This window comes from Pygoscelis adeliae, unplaced genomic scaffold (assembly GCF_000699105.1).
Source record: "Pygoscelis adeliae isolate BGI_AS28 unplaced genomic scaffold, ASM69910v1 Scaffold151, whole genome shotgun sequence".
Lineage (NCBI taxonomy): Eukaryota > Metazoa > Chordata > Aves > Sphenisciformes > Spheniscidae > Pygoscelis > Pygoscelis adeliae.
In genome coordinates this window covers 164,809-179,616 of record NW_008824036.1, presented here as the reverse complement: position 1 = coordinate 179,616, position 14,808 = coordinate 164,809, and the positions used below count along the sequence as shown (strand labels likewise).

At 49.6% G+C, this 14,808-nt stretch overlaps 1 protein-coding gene across 1 annotated transcript in view; it reads left to right on the top strand.

Moving 5' to 3' along the window:
• Positions 1 to 7,225: 7,225 nt before the first annotated feature.
• Positions 7,226 to 14,808, top strand: part of B3GAT1 (beta-1,3-glucuronyltransferase 1) — a 38,654-nt gene continuing 31,071 nt past the window's right edge. The window contains exon 1 of the mRNA XM_009333392.1: positions 7,226 to 7,297. The gene's annotated coding sequence lies outside the window, so the exon portion shown is untranslated. The remainder of the gene's footprint in view (positions 7,298 to 14,808) is intronic.

Below are 14,808 nucleotides of genomic sequence, written 5' to 3'. Positions count from 1 at the left end.
CTGGGCCGAGGGAGGAAGTGTAATTAAAGTTTTCTCAGACAAAGGCGTTTGGTGACGAGATGCAGTGTTGCTGAATCCACAAGGGGCACAATTAACTGATAAGAGTAAACTAATTGTTATTCATATTAAATTAGGGCACAGGTGATTTGGAAAATCTATAGACACTCCCATATGCTTTGCGATTTTGCATTGCAGATTATGGTTTTATAGGGCCCTTCTGGGATTTGGATTATAGAGGCAAAGTGTGGAGCTGTATCTAAACTGAACATACTCTTTCCTGATTAACTACATGATAAAAACATAAATGTGCACATCAGAGCATTTATCACTATGTTTGCATACTAATTTTTCTTTTCCAGGCATGAACGCAACAGCTTTTGTAGATCCAAGTGATTCTGTTTAGTGGCAGCTGGATAAACCCAGACAAGGTGATGTGATCCCACGTTGTCACGTAATAGTTTTGAGATGGAGGTTAATAGCAGGGAATCGGCATATGGCAGGGACATGACTGCTGCAGGAGTGGTAGGAGATGCTGAGATATTTGCTGCTGGTTCTTTTGTGCTGTGCTGTCATGGTCTGTGAATATTTGTAGGCAAGAGGCAGCAGGGCCATGCTCACCCTGACAGGATGAGGTGAGGCTGCAAAGAGGTGCAGTTTGCCTGCACGCTGCACAGAAATGGCAGGCTGCTTGAGCTTTTGGAGCAATTCTGCATCAGGCTCTGTTGGTTTAAAAGAGCTCTGAAATGAATATTTATAAACGGGACACGAAAAAAGAGTCTAAATTGCTTGTGTGATCTTGGGACGTGTGAGATATTATGATTATTTATGCGCTTCTATGTCTCACTTTATCAGTTCATTGTGTTGCAATCCCAGAGTGTCACAAGCTGCTCTTGAAGGAGGTTCTCTCTTGGTCAGATCCAAAGCTGCCTGGCAATGTAGTGGTAGAAAATGCGGGGACATCAGAGCAGGAAGTGGGGCAGAGCACGTGTCAATAGCAAGGCTAAAGTATTAAGGCAGAGAGAAATGCAGGCCTTTGGCTTGGACTTGCTGGTAACTCTCCTGAGCCCTGCAAACAAAAAGGGCCTGTGACTTCTGTCATCTGCAAGTCCCCATTTGGGGTTGTCTCACTTAACACACGGAGACACCCAGCAGTGCATGCATGTTCTTGCTTCCTCTCCTCTCTTCTGGTCTCAAGCTGTGGCATCCAGAGCAAAGACAAGAGCTTCTGACCTGTGTGATGGGTGCGTGGAGGGTTGGGTGGAGCTTAATTACAAAGCAATGTGAAGAGAGCTGGATCGCTGTTTGTTTGTTTGCTAAGAGGGCGCTTCCCTATAAATTAAAATCCCTCAGAGAACAGTTTGGATGTATGTGATTTAGCACTGTCTGGGTTGCGCTAGTCTCTGAACAATCTCTGCCTTGGATTCTGGCCAAGGTAACGATCGGAGAAAGGCTGTAGCTGGACAAGGAGTCCAGGGGTTATTGAATCACTCCTGCCAACTCCCAGGAACGTGCTAAACCATTTCCTTTTAGATGTTCCCCTGAGTTAGGTTTACCTATGATGGGTCTTTAGCCCGTGAAGAGTTTCTTCCAAGATGTTAAGAAGCACCACTGTCCAAGGGGAGCTCTGTGCAAAGTGTGGCTCTCCTTTCCTGGGCTCTGAACTGATGCAGGCTCTGTCTCTCAGCAGTGCAGAGAAGAGGGGTCTTGCGTTAGGCTGAGGTATCTTTACTGGAGAAAATCCCAGTGGCAAAATACCAGGCTAGAGCTTAACTTGTTTGCCGATTTGAAGGGGAGAGCACCACCTGCTGATACATCACCACGGCTTTTCTTTTGGTCTCCCCAGTGCTTGCTCTGACCTGCTCCTAAATGTGCTTTGCATGTATCTGTGAAGCATCCTGAGGGCATGCTGAATCCACATGTCAGGGTGTATAAATGCCCTCCGTGCAGGTACAGAGCCTTGATGGGGTCAAACAGCTCCTGACAGGCAGTGCTGCCAGGGAAGAGAGTATCTCCCTGTCTTGGCTTCAAGGTAAAGATGGGCCATACTCAGGGAATGGTTTTCCTCCAAAGGTCCTTTTGGACATTCATTGTATCAGGTGGATCAGTGCCCTGCTCGCCTTCCAAAGCCTGTTGTTGGTGTCTGGTTCCTTGCGTCTGTCTGAGGGCACTGCCCAGCTGGGAAGTGCTGAGGGATCAGTCTGTGTCTGTCCGCTGCTCATTTGAAGGCTGGTCGCAGAAGTCGAGCTGGGTGATGAGGAAGGATCTCTGATAGCTTGTGTAGGTGAAGCCTGTGAGATAGACTTTTTGAGTGGAACATAAGGAGATTTTGGATGGGATGACAGCGTTTATTGTTGCTTGCTGTACCTTTACCAGAAGAAAAAGAAACCTTGGCTTCAGAATAGATTTGTCACAGAATTATCCGCCAGTTTCCCCCCTGCTGAAGCCCAGTAGACTAAAAGGCTGGTAATTGCTCTCTGTAGCACAGCAACAAGGGCAATAGCAGCATGCGCTGGAAACGATCTGTGCGAATAGCAGAACGTGTTGCTCCACTCCGTAAGAAGCTTATGCTCTGCTTGAAAACCTGTTGGCCTCTGTTTGGCCCTTGGAGAATAATAACTGGGCTAGCAGGTGCTTGCTGGAGGATCTTTTTTTTGCCCAGTATGAACATGTCAACCAAATTAGGAGCAAGGATCTGTTCCAGAGAGTGGGTTGGACAGTGGTGCTTAAAGGGAGCACCATAAATGGGTTGAGGGGTTTTGTTGCATGGAGAGTTAACACGAGTGATTAGTTTGATTTCTGGTTATGAGCAGCTACTGCTCAGCCCTCCTGTGGGAAGAAGGGGAATTGTCTAAGGTTGGCAAAGGGGCCAAGCTTTGAGGGTTCTTTTCTTCATGGCCCCTCCCAGAGCCTAGGGTCCCTCTCATCTGCATGACAAGGTAAGTGGGACTATCAAATGAGGTTCTCCCTTCCTAATGTCAAGGTTGGCTCTGGGGAGCTCAGGCATGTCATTTCAAAAACTGGACCATCTTTTTCCTCGTCCTGTTTCTGTAGGTATTTCAAGTCTGGCACCACAAGGTGGTAATAATCTGGAGCCCAGCCTGTGGGCTGAGGAAAATCCCAGAAAGCCTGAGGCGAGGTAGTTCCCATGTTCAGGCTGCCTGTTGCCTGAAAACAAGACAGCACTGCTGGAGGGAGTGAAGCTGTGTTTGGGGTAGCAGGGGAGGCTGCCAGCCAGGTTAGACAGAGAAACGTGGACCACATCAGCCCTTGGGTTGCTCCAGCTGGTACGCTGCTCCCTTGCAGCAGCCCAGCACTTGTGCTTGTGCGTGCACCGCAGAAACTTACCCTGCTATTTGTTGAATATTTGCCCTCGCGCTCTTCCCTTTGCCCTGTGCTGCCTCGGCTAATGAGGTTATTGTTTAGCCGGAGAGAGGCATCCGCTTGTGTTTGTGCCTGGCAGCAGCACGGTTCCAAGCAGAGATCCTCCTGACAGTGCCAGATGGCGAACTGCAAGCATGGGGAAGAGGGGGAAAGGGAGCTGCAGCTCTGCCCCCTTCTGGGAAAAAAGCCTGGTAGGAGTGTGTCTGCCCCGGCTCTGCTGCTGCGTGGCTTTGGAGTCTGGAAGGGGGAGACGGAGCACGGTCAAGGAGTGGGCCTCCGGATGGCTGGGGCAGGCAGAGTGTGTCAGGCTGTGAGCATCTAGTTTAGGTTTTCTTGTGCCTCCAGTCCTGTGGTAATAAACCTTACATAAACCTAGCTGGAAGCACAGCATTAATATTTAAAGAATGACATTTAAGGTATTGAATAAATGCTACGTTCTCCAGAAGAATATCTGTGTGTGTGTGTGTGTGTGTGCAGGCACATGCACACTTGGGGCTTTGTTTTCCTTTTGTAGTGGATTGTTGCGTGTATGTATTTTACTCGGGGTATTTTGTGCTATAATAAGAAGGGGAAGGGAGCGGGAAAATATTGCTCTGTTTATATACACTGCTGTCAACAGCGATGCTGCATGTTTCAGATTTGCATCCTCTGTGAAGCACTCTGGATTCCAGGCAAACAACACCCTTCCCCCCTTTATCCCGGGATCCTTCGGGAAGATTGCCTGAGCCTCTCCTCCCATACCCTTCTTGCTGGCAGGCTTGCCCTCTCCTGGAATTTGGCTCTGGTGAATGTGGCACACTCCATACCATGCATGCAAACAAGTCGATATGCTAAGGTTCAAAGGGACAACCTTGGAAAATGTCAGAGCAGCGTCTCTGCTCCATTGTTCTGCTGCTCTGATCACAAAAAGGAGCTCTGAGTGAGTCAGGCTGTAATTTTCAGCTGGGGGGGCAGGGGAGGGACGCAGCAATGCCTCTTGGTATGTGTCTATGTCCCTCCTGAGCTTCTTTGACACTTTTCCCAGTGCCTTTCACCTTTGTGAGTCTTCGGAAACACTGAAGCAGGGATGAGCCTGAAATGTTACTGTTCACCCATAATTTTTATAAATCTTAGGCGTAGCACATCTCCTCTCCCTCCTCCCTGACTTTTAATGTGTTTAGGTTTTGTGGCAGGAGCGTTTTTATGTCTCTTCTCCCTTGTTTTCCCCTCTCTCACCCAGCCCTGAAATAGTCAATGAATGTGCCCTTTCTTATCTCTTGATATAGGCCTCAAGGGACAGTTCCTTCCTATCCATCTCCTGAATGCCATAACAGCAGGTAGCCTGGGACATGCAGGAAAAGCGCTGGGTCTGAATCCGCCCTTTTGATATAAGTGGACATTATGCATTTTTAATAGACATAGAGTTCAGTGAAATCCTTAGTACTAGCTGAATTGGCACAAAATTCCCAGGCAAGTAGTCTTTGGAGCTGATCTCTCCCTAGGTACCTTGCAGAAAATGAGACCAAGGACAAAAAAAGGCCACGTTCCCTTTGATTGCAGGAATTGCTCCTTTGTTTTACAGAGGAGGTGGCTGAGCAGAAGTTAGCCCAGCTGTGCGGTCTCTTTAGCTCTGCGTGAAGGATTCTGGATTGGCAGTCCTTGTTCATCCTTGTTCATCCACAGAGTAGGTGTAGCATGAGGGGAGAGACTGTTACAAAGCACCTTCCTTCAAGCATCACCCTCCATGGACAGTACTTGAGCACTGGCCTGGAGGCATCATCTCCCTGGTTTGTCCAGTGCAGGCTTTGCCAGTCTGAGCAATGCTCACTTCCACCTGAGGCAGTGGCTTGGGCCCATGTGTGGAGTCCTCCAGCTTGCTTCACTTCAGGCGGAAAGAGTATAGGAGCTGCTGTCCATGGCCCTGTGATGGTGCAGTTAGGATTTTTCAGCGTGTCTTGATGCTTGCTACTTTGTGGGTAATGCTTTGACTTCCAAGCTACATAGCAGACATCTCTGCTCCCAGGTACCCCTCGAGATCCACAAGTTAAAACTGGGGTCTGAATGCTATAGGTTCAAAATGAAAAGCCTGATGAAAATTGTGGGAGTCACTGGGATTGCTCCACAATATGGACCTCAGCTCCCTGAGTACTGAAGCTTTTCACAGTAACTGGAAGGCTGTGGTTTTTTCTTTGTTCCTTTTTTGGTAAAGCGTAAGCAAATCTGCCTATACCTACAGGTTACCTTCTATACTTACAGGTAATCTTACCAGATCTGGAAGAGAGGGATTAACAAGGGAGTAGCTGTAGCTGTGGATCTGTGCATGTCCACTGTGGAACATGTAGCCAGGAAGAGATGGTATGGAGGGGTTGATCTGGTTGGAAGCAGGTGAGCAGGCAGCAGTGGCAGGGCAGGTAAAAGGTAACTCGCTCCCAACCTCAGGACTGACTTTTAGCTCATGTTAAACTGTCCAGCTGTGAGTGTGGCATTCAGAGACATACATACTGTGGTGTTCAGCCATCTCGGACAAATCTGCTGCTGAGCATGAGTCAGCCTTGCCTGGGTTAACTATTAAAGGGCAGTATCAGGAGGTAAGATCTTTACTGTGCTCCCCAGCCCCTTCAAGCCCTGCGTCCTCCAGGTGGTCCCTATGAATGAAGGGAGTATCCCTAGGGTCCCGCTGCACCATTAGAGGTCACAGAAGTGTCCTGTCTGCCCACTGGGCTTGGTGCAATTGTCCCCAGATTAGGGGCAGCCCTAGTCACATCCAGAGCCTCCTTCCAGTGGGGGAAGCATGTTCCTGCTGTCCTTTGCCCAGTGCCAGGGCCCTTAGTCAGCTGCCAGGGTGGATGTGGGGGTACCTTGCTATTTGGGTAGGGATGGCTGAGTGGGGCCGTGGAAAGACATGGTGCTAGATAGAAGAGGAGTTGCATGAGATCTAACAAGTCTTACCCACTGCTTGCAAAGCCCAAGTGGACTCAGCTGGGGAACCATCAGTCTGGGCGTGGAGGCATGCACAACAAGGAGTGGAGGGTGCTTCCACTAAAGTGAACTTGAAGAAAGTGGAGCAGAGCTCAGCCTGCCTTCCTGAGAGGCTGGAGGGGAACCTTGCTTTCCACCTAGCATATGGTCACTGCTTTCTCTCAGAGAGGTGCTGAGCCTCCTCACCAGCAAGACCCTTCCCTCACGCCCAGCCCTTCCTAGCCTCACACTTTCCATTTGCCTGCTGATCTGGGAGAGCATCTCCCCTAGCCTGTGGCTGCAAACTCAGTGGGTGATGCCGTGGAGTGAGGAGAGCAGGAACCAATTCCTTAAGGGGCCATCTCAGAGCCTTCCCTGGCTTTTCCTCCCGTTGCAGGGCGAAGTGCCCCTGCCTAAGTGGAATAAATTGGTACAGACCATTAGCAGCGCAGGTCCTCCTCTGGTGGGGGGGAGGGAAGGGGCTGTCGGCACTGCTCTGGATACAAAGCAGCCAGCCACGCTCTGGCTCCTTCCTCCCGCACCCTGTTGGCCTCCTCCTCCTCCTTCTCCTCCTCCTCCCTGTTTGCACGCTCCCTCCCTCTTTCACTCTCTTTCTTTCCCTTAACGCCACGCTGCAGAAAGGCAGACCTGGGGAACCGGAGGTCCACAGAGGCAGTGGAGGAGGAAGGAGCTCTCCAATGCTGTTTCTTTGCGAGTGAAACGGGGAGGCAGAGAGGCAATGAAGGAGTGTCTTGGTTGCTGCCTGGATTAAGAAAGAATACATTATAAAAAAAAATCTGGACCCAACAAACGAGGAGAAAGGGAGGAGAGAAGGAGGAGGAGGTTGCTGGGGGGAGCCCACTCTGGTGGGTGAACAGCCGCTTTGAATCGTGCCTCTGTTCCCAGGGATTAAAGCGTGAATGGGAGCAGCTTCCCAGCCACGATGGAGAGAGAAGGCGGTTCAGGCTATGGGAATAAGGTAACTCTTGCCTCTCACAGGCATTGCATGGCTGAGCTGAGCAGGACAGAGATCCTTTATGCACAGGGCTGGGTGTGTGTGTATGTGTGTATGCAGCGGGCAGGGAGTGGGAGGAAGCAGGAAAGACTCAAAGCAATTTTTCTACCCCTCCCAGTGTATTTAAAGAATGTAGAATGGGTCCTGGGGGCTGCAGTGCTGGAGATCACTTTGCCCCCCCTTTTTCAGGCTGCTTTGCCTGAGGACACCAGGCTGCTTTGCCTGGGGAAGGCTGAGTGGGTTATGGGGAAATATGCTCGTGTCTCGCCTGCAGGAGCGTTGTGCTCCCAGCCCTGCCCTCCCAGACCTGCACCTGCTCTGGGGCTCCCCTCATGGGCTTGTGTGCGGCTTTCGGGGAAGCTGCGTGGGCACTACAATGGCCCCGCGCCCTTCCAGCCTGCCAATGCATCTGTGCAGAAAGACGGGAGGGAGGTGAGCGGCGACTGAGAGTTGCTTTTCTCTTCCCTTGGTCATCCTCTGCCTTTTCTTTGCAACAGAAAGGGATGGGATTTAGGAGGAGGGGGAACTGAAATCCCTTTCATTCGTGCCAGCAGTGGTCAGAGCCAACTTTGAGGCTGCTTAAAGGGAAAAGCTTTCTGAGTGCTATCTTTTGGAGGAATAGGAGGTTCCCAGGGATTAAAGCGGGAATGGGAGCAGCTTCCCAGCCACGATGGAGAGAGAAGGCGGTTCAGGCTATGGGAATAAGGTAACTCTTGCCTCTCACAGGCATTGCATGGCTGAGCTGAGCAGGACAGAGATCCTTTATGCACAGGGCTGGGTGTGTGTGTATGTGTGTATGCAGCGGGCAGGGAGTGGGAGGAAGCAGGAAAGACTCAAAGCAATTTTTCTACCCCTCCCAGTGTATTTAAAGAATGTAGAATGGGTCCTGGGGGCTGCAGTGCTGGAGATCACTTTGCCCCCCCTTTTTCAGGCTGCTTTGCCTGAGGACACCAGGCTGCTTTGCCTGGGGAAGGCTGAGTGGGTTATGGGGAAATATGCTCGTGTCTCGCCTGCAGGAGCGTTGTGCTCCCTGCCCTGCCCTCCCAGACCTGCACCTGCTCTGGGGCTCCCCTCATGGGCTTGTGTGCGGCTTTCGGGGAAGCTGCGTGGGCACTACAATGGCCCCGCGCCCTTCCAGCCTGCCAATGCATCTGTGCAGAAAGACGGGAGGGAGGTGAGCGGCGACTGAGAGTTGCTTTTCTCTTCCCTTGGTCATCCTCTGCCTTTTCTTTGCAACAGAAAGGGATGGGATTTAGGAGGAGGGGGAACTGAAATCCCTTTCATTCGTGCCAGCAGTGGTCAGAGCCAACTTTGAGGCTGCTTAAAGGGAAAAGCTTTCTGAGTGCTATCTTTTGGAGGAATAGGAGATGGCTGAACGATGCTTTGCCATCTGAGGAGTGATCTCTGTGTCGTGTTATGTTGTGGGAGTGGGTGGGGATGAAAAATAGTGGTTTTGGGGGAGAAAGTCCATGGTGATCAATGAAGCTGTCCACAAATGATGCTTTCCTTTTCCCTGCTGGGCCTCTCTCTGACTCAATTCCTGGGTCTCTGACCCCGAAAGTCCTAATTTCGCTCAGTCAGACCAGAAAGCGCAACTTCAAATAGTATTGGGAGGTGGCTTAGCCCAGATGTTTGGGAGAGCACTGAGGAGAACCTGATGTTTCCAGCTGTGGAGCCTATATCCAGTTAATCCCAGCAAGTAGAGGTCTTGGCTGGGCATCCCTCACTATCTTTTGCAGGGTCTTGCTGCTGCAATATCCATTTGTTCTGTGCTGTCCGTCAGATACCCCCTCCTCCCCTTGCCTTTGGGGACTTCTTGATGGGTCTTGGCGTGGGGTTAGGAAGCATTTGCTTTGGTTACTTAGATAATGACGTGTCACAGAAGTGCCCACTTATGTGCACACAGTGCAGAAAGTCATGAGCCTCACTGTGGCGTCAATTGACGTAAGAGCTTGTATGCACATCTAAGGAGCTTATGGTTCAATGTTAGGGACTGGAAGAGACTATGCAGTCTGTTGCATAGGTCTGTACGTACTTGTCTAAGTTGTTAGTGTCCCTGAACATCTACAGTGAGGTGTCACCAACTTGTGTAAATGAGGGAAGTTGGGTGTGTTTGTGCATGCACATAAATATGGAAGAAGGGCTGTGTAAATGTACAGTGGAGCTTCAAGCCATTCTTTTGTTTCGTGAGTAATCCTGGCTCATATGAGGAAATTTTCCTAACTCACCCAAGATGCATCTTGCTTGCCTTGTTCGTGTAATTAGTCCTTCTCTGTACACAGATCTCCAATGTGAATGAATTGACCAAGATTTGGCTAAAAGGTTACAGTGGTTGGGATTGCTTGGCTTACCTGACAGAGTTGGGATCAAAAAGGTGTGGGAAAATGGAGGCACTCGGGAAACGAGGGTAAAATATCTTCTTTCTGTATGTAGCACTCAACTCCGTTTTCTGTGTCAGCTTCAAAGCATTGAGGAATATGGAAGATGTTCTGGTGAAGGAATTGAATAATTAGACAGTGAAAAAGGATATTTCTCCCAGGAGGGTTAATTCTGTGATAGGGGCCAAGAGCTTTGGAAATGGCCAAAGCCAGCAGGACAGTGGATGCTACTAGAATGGGAAGGTAGCTGACCAAAAATATTATTTTCCTGGTTAAATATGTATGGGTATATGAAAGACAGAGGAAGAAAAATGAGATCGATGATGTTGGCTCTGAGTACTTTCCCATTTCATGCAGCCGAGTTATAAATTCCTCCCTGCACCCCCCCGTAGGCATTCCTAGTGAAACGCTGTCAGCTTCTCTGGCAGAGCACTGTGAACTTGGAGTCGTTAGCAACGCAGTAACAGCTTTAATGAGAGCTGGCTCCCTCTGAGCTGGGCTGACCCGAGGAAGGTGCAGAAGAGGGGACCCAAGTCTCATGTCGTTTCGATTCTCTAGGACAGGAAAGTAAGAGGGCATCCGTAAAGGTCTCCCTCCACATGCATATGTTGGCAAGGAGGAGAGGGGGAGAGCTTTCCCACTTGTTAGTTGGCATCCAAAAGTTTCCTGACCCATTGAGGTGGCTCATAGTGGAGGGTGAATGCAAAGAGGGGATAGTGCCCCAACCCTAGGAAGGGACTGTCACGTTGTATGCGTCACAGGCCTGACATGGTGCCACTGGGGTCAGCGGTTCTGTTCTCCTGTGGCTTTGTCCTCGTCAGGGCAGTGTCTCACAGAGCTCCAGCCAACTACAGCAATGCCTGGATTTGCTCTTTCCTCCCTTGAGATGCAGCGTTCTGCATCTTTCTGGTTTTTGCTCTGCAATTGTGCACCTTCTGAGGCAAGAAGAGCAGCGAGTGCCTCCAGTGTGCAGAGCCCCGTCGGTTTTTAGCGTGCTCAGAAATGCTGCATCTTTCTGGCAAACAATTGCTGTAGCTGGGAGATCTGGCCTAAGCTGACCAAGAAACCTTCCAGTAACAAAATGTGAGCACACGCTCTCCCCTTGTGCAAAGCTAGCTGCTCAGTGTCAAAATAATGCTTTCTGAAAGGAAAACAGTGCGTCTGCCCTTTTAATCTTTTCCAGCACCCTCATGTTGCAACAGCAGAAGCCTCGGGAAATGAAAAGAACTGTCTTTTAAGGGACACTAGGGCAAATGTTGGAATTCATTTTTTAGTGTTTCTTGGAGACTTGCCTCTTGCAATGCTTTTGTTCTCTCTTGCCCTTGTTCTATTTCTACAAGCTCAAAAAAAAGTTGCACAAAAGCAGTTTTTTCTTCTTCAAACAAAACCCAGTGGGCAGATTTGAATCCATAGGAAGACAGGATATGGTCCTTTCTTGCATCACTGTGCATTTTGTCTTGCAGGGATGAGCAGTGCCAGAGGCTGCCTGGCTTCCAGGGCTGCTTTTCATATGGGCTTACCAGCAAGATCTCTGACTTCTGGGGACGTGGCAGGCCTTGGTCAGCATCTTTCTCCGTGGGTGATGCCTTCTGTGGCTTTCTCGCCCTCCACTTTTTCTGCAGCGCTCCATTGCATGCAGTAGCCTTGAAAAGTTAGGTGGGCTGGAGCTGTAAGTCTTGTTTGGGGATATGGCTGGAGGTGCATTTGGTGTGGCTTCAACCCACCCGAAGGCAAAGCATCTTCTGGAAGCAATGTCATTGGAAGGGCCCTCTGCAGTGTATTTTTCATGTGTCCTTGTTCTCTGTAACATGTTGTCTTTTATGCTTTGCTTGTGGAGATCCTGAATCGGTTACCTACCAGTGTTTTGCTTCTCTGATGGCAAGACAAGTGATCTTTGCCAAGCACAAGGTCTGAAGAGTGAGGTTAGATTCTCCCTTTTTCTCCTGTGAGCCCCAACTGTTTGTGTTTGGGTTGGCAAGTTGACATCAGGGCTGGATTCACCTTCAGAAGCTAATAAGGGCTTTGCTGAGTGGAGATCACAGGGTGTGGCCCATAATTAATCTTCATATCCTGATCTAGACACGTGGACCACCCCCAAGTGCTCTAAGTAATACAGCGTATTAGTCACTATTGAATATATCCTCCTACATTTTTAATGGGAACCCACGCCTCCAGGGAACTGAGGCACTGAGAGATTGAGGAAGTAACTGAGAACAATTCGCTGTGCTAGGGAGCAGATCCCAGTCTCTTGCAGTGCTAATGGCTTTGTCCCACAAATTTAGCCATTTTAGCCCTCCTGTTCTTGACCCTCTCCATCTGTGGATATGTTAGTTGTACCAAGTGGCACTTTCCAAGGCATGCTGTTCACAGGCTCATAAAATGACTCCTGCACAGCAAGATACCTTATGGGTACCTGTACTGTGCCTGGAGCACACTTGCACAGGCAGCTTTGCACAGCTATGTTTTCCATCCTGACCTGCGTATAGAAGTGTGGGTTCTTCCCCTTGTACAGCTGTGTGCAGATGCACACACACTCTGTGTTTCTGTCTGAGAAATGCCCTGTCCTGCCCGAGTACCACAGCCTTTAAACAATTTGCCAGCTGCAGTGGTACCTCAGAAATCCCTCCAGCTATCCTATCCATATGAGCCACGGGGAACACAATGTGATCTGCCTGGCAGCGAGAGCAGAATAAATATGAAATGCTCAAGATCCCCCTCCTGCCTGGATCTGAGCTGTTTTCCTAAAGACAGGACAAGAGCTAAGTTTCTGTACAAGGCTTCCTGCATTTCTTGTGCTGTTCTTTAAGAGCAGGTGATGTATTTATCTCTCAAAGGGTGTGTTAATGCATTGGTCACCGCTGGCCCAGGTCTAGCCTGTACGCTGCCCTGGAATGCTATTTTTGTTAGTTCCTGAGATGCGGTTTGATACTCCAGAGTCCTTGGTGCTGTGAACATCTAGTCTCTACAGCGGAGCTTGGCATGTAATTGAACAGGATGGACAGAGAAAATACTGCATGCTTGGTTTTGATGGAATGGTAGCCAAATGCTGACAAGGGAAAGGTGATTGGCCTGTGATCACGTAGGGAGTCCCCTGGCAAAGATATGGGAACCCAGAGAGGAAATTCTGCTAGTTAGAATGGGACAATCTTCAGAAAGGCATTAAAAAACCCCATCTCTGAAACCTCTGGGGAGGGGATTTACGTCTTCACATCATGATTGAGAATTCTCTCTGTTCAGCTCCGGACTGTTGCAAAGACATGCGTGCACTGCAGAGCCCACAGAAGAGAGATGCCCGCTGATCCCCAAGTTCCTTCCACAGTGTCTGCTGGAGACTGGTTGTCCTCTCTGAAATAACAACAGCTGGTGCCCTGCTAATGCAATGTGGAAAGCAGAGTTCAGACTCTCTCCTTCCATTCCTGCCTTGTGCACTCTAGACCAGTGGGCTGGGTTGTCAGAAAAATTTGCCGTCTGGAAACCCTGTTAAAGCCCAGTGGATAGGGAATTGAAAGCTGTAGCTCAGAGAACAGAGTCTGCTTACTCCCCAGAATGGTGGGAAACCCCTTGCTTAACTGTACTGAAGTATACTGATGTCGGCTCGTATAGGTTCAGCTGTATAGTAAAGAGAAATGGGCATTTCCACGGTGCAGCTCATCCCATCTGAAGGCATTCATCTAAAACAGGCCAAATGAACTCTCCCTGTTGATTGCAGAAAGAATCTAGACAGCGAGCTCTGCTGTGGGGATCTACACCTATGGCACTGCCGGCGGTAGGGGTGGGTGTATCCCACCCTAGGCCCCTGCGGATGGGCACTGCAAAGCCAGCGCAGCTCTCATCTGACCTTTTGTGAGTGGGAATTCATCTGGAGCCAGATGTCCACAGCTGCAGCTGTGGCACAAAGATGTCATTCCGGCCGGCTGCAAGGCCTCACTCCTCCAGCCTCGTGAACGCCACGCCACGCATTATGTTGTGTGGGTGGCAGAGCCCCAGTTTCTCCAGTGCCGCAGTTCGCTGTGGTTATGGGGGCTAGAGCTCGTGGAGAATGAGACATGCTTCACTTTCTAACAGGAGAAAGGGGCATGTGATTTGTCTCAGCTGCCTTGCTGGATGTCATTCTTAAATGCCCTAGCACAGTTTCTTCCTCAGATTTGGCACCTGAAAGACAAAAGAAGGCTAATCCAGAAGAAATACCTTGACTCTGCCTCATCTTCCATTCAGCTGGAAAGAGACCAGAAGCAAAAGGATAGATGCTGAGGCTCTGCTCTGGATTTCATGAATGGATGAATGTAGAGACGCAAGCGGGGATTTTGAGGGGATTTGGAAGCCTGCTCCAGGATTTGTCTGGCACGCAAAGCATTTATAATACTTCCAGCATTATCATAACATAATGCCAGAGTGATTCGGGGCCCACTCCAGCTCTTAGTGAATAAAAAGCATAACTCCTATCACCATCAGTAGGAGAGGGATCCCACTTTTGATAAGTTGTAGTTTTGCATAGCCCATACTTTTCTCTTGTCCTGGTGGCACAAAGCGAGAGCTAAGATGTTTTTGTGGGCTGCTGTGAATGAGTGGGTCTGGTTGCATATGTGTGTGGGTGCTGAGCAAGCTGCACGAGTAACGCTGCCTCGGAGCAGCGCACCGTGGCCTCTTGCAGAGAAACGCAGCGTGACAGTGGAGTGGGTGCCTGGGTTACCTCCCCCTGGGCTTGTCTATAAATACCACCTTGGCACTGAAGCGTTCTGGCTAAACTCCTTAGATTTCGTCCTTTGTTTTTCTATCTGTTTAGCAGCTTCTAAAGCTAAAGAAGAAATGTGTACCAACGCATTTCTCTTAACACAGGTGGACCTGTGAGGGCCAGGACTATACTTACTGGTGGCTGCATGGGAAAGTCCTTGGGGGAGTCCAGCTTCTCAGGGAATAAGCAAAAGCCAGCAAAGAGCTGGGGAGTGACATTGGTCTGGCCACACGGGACCAGACTAGATGATCTTCTATGATTATTTCATCTGAATCCCATGGACTGTGACATGGAGAATAAACCTGGAGCTGTGCTGAGACACCGATGGCCCTGCAGTGCTTCTGACTAGTGCATCCAAGTGAGCT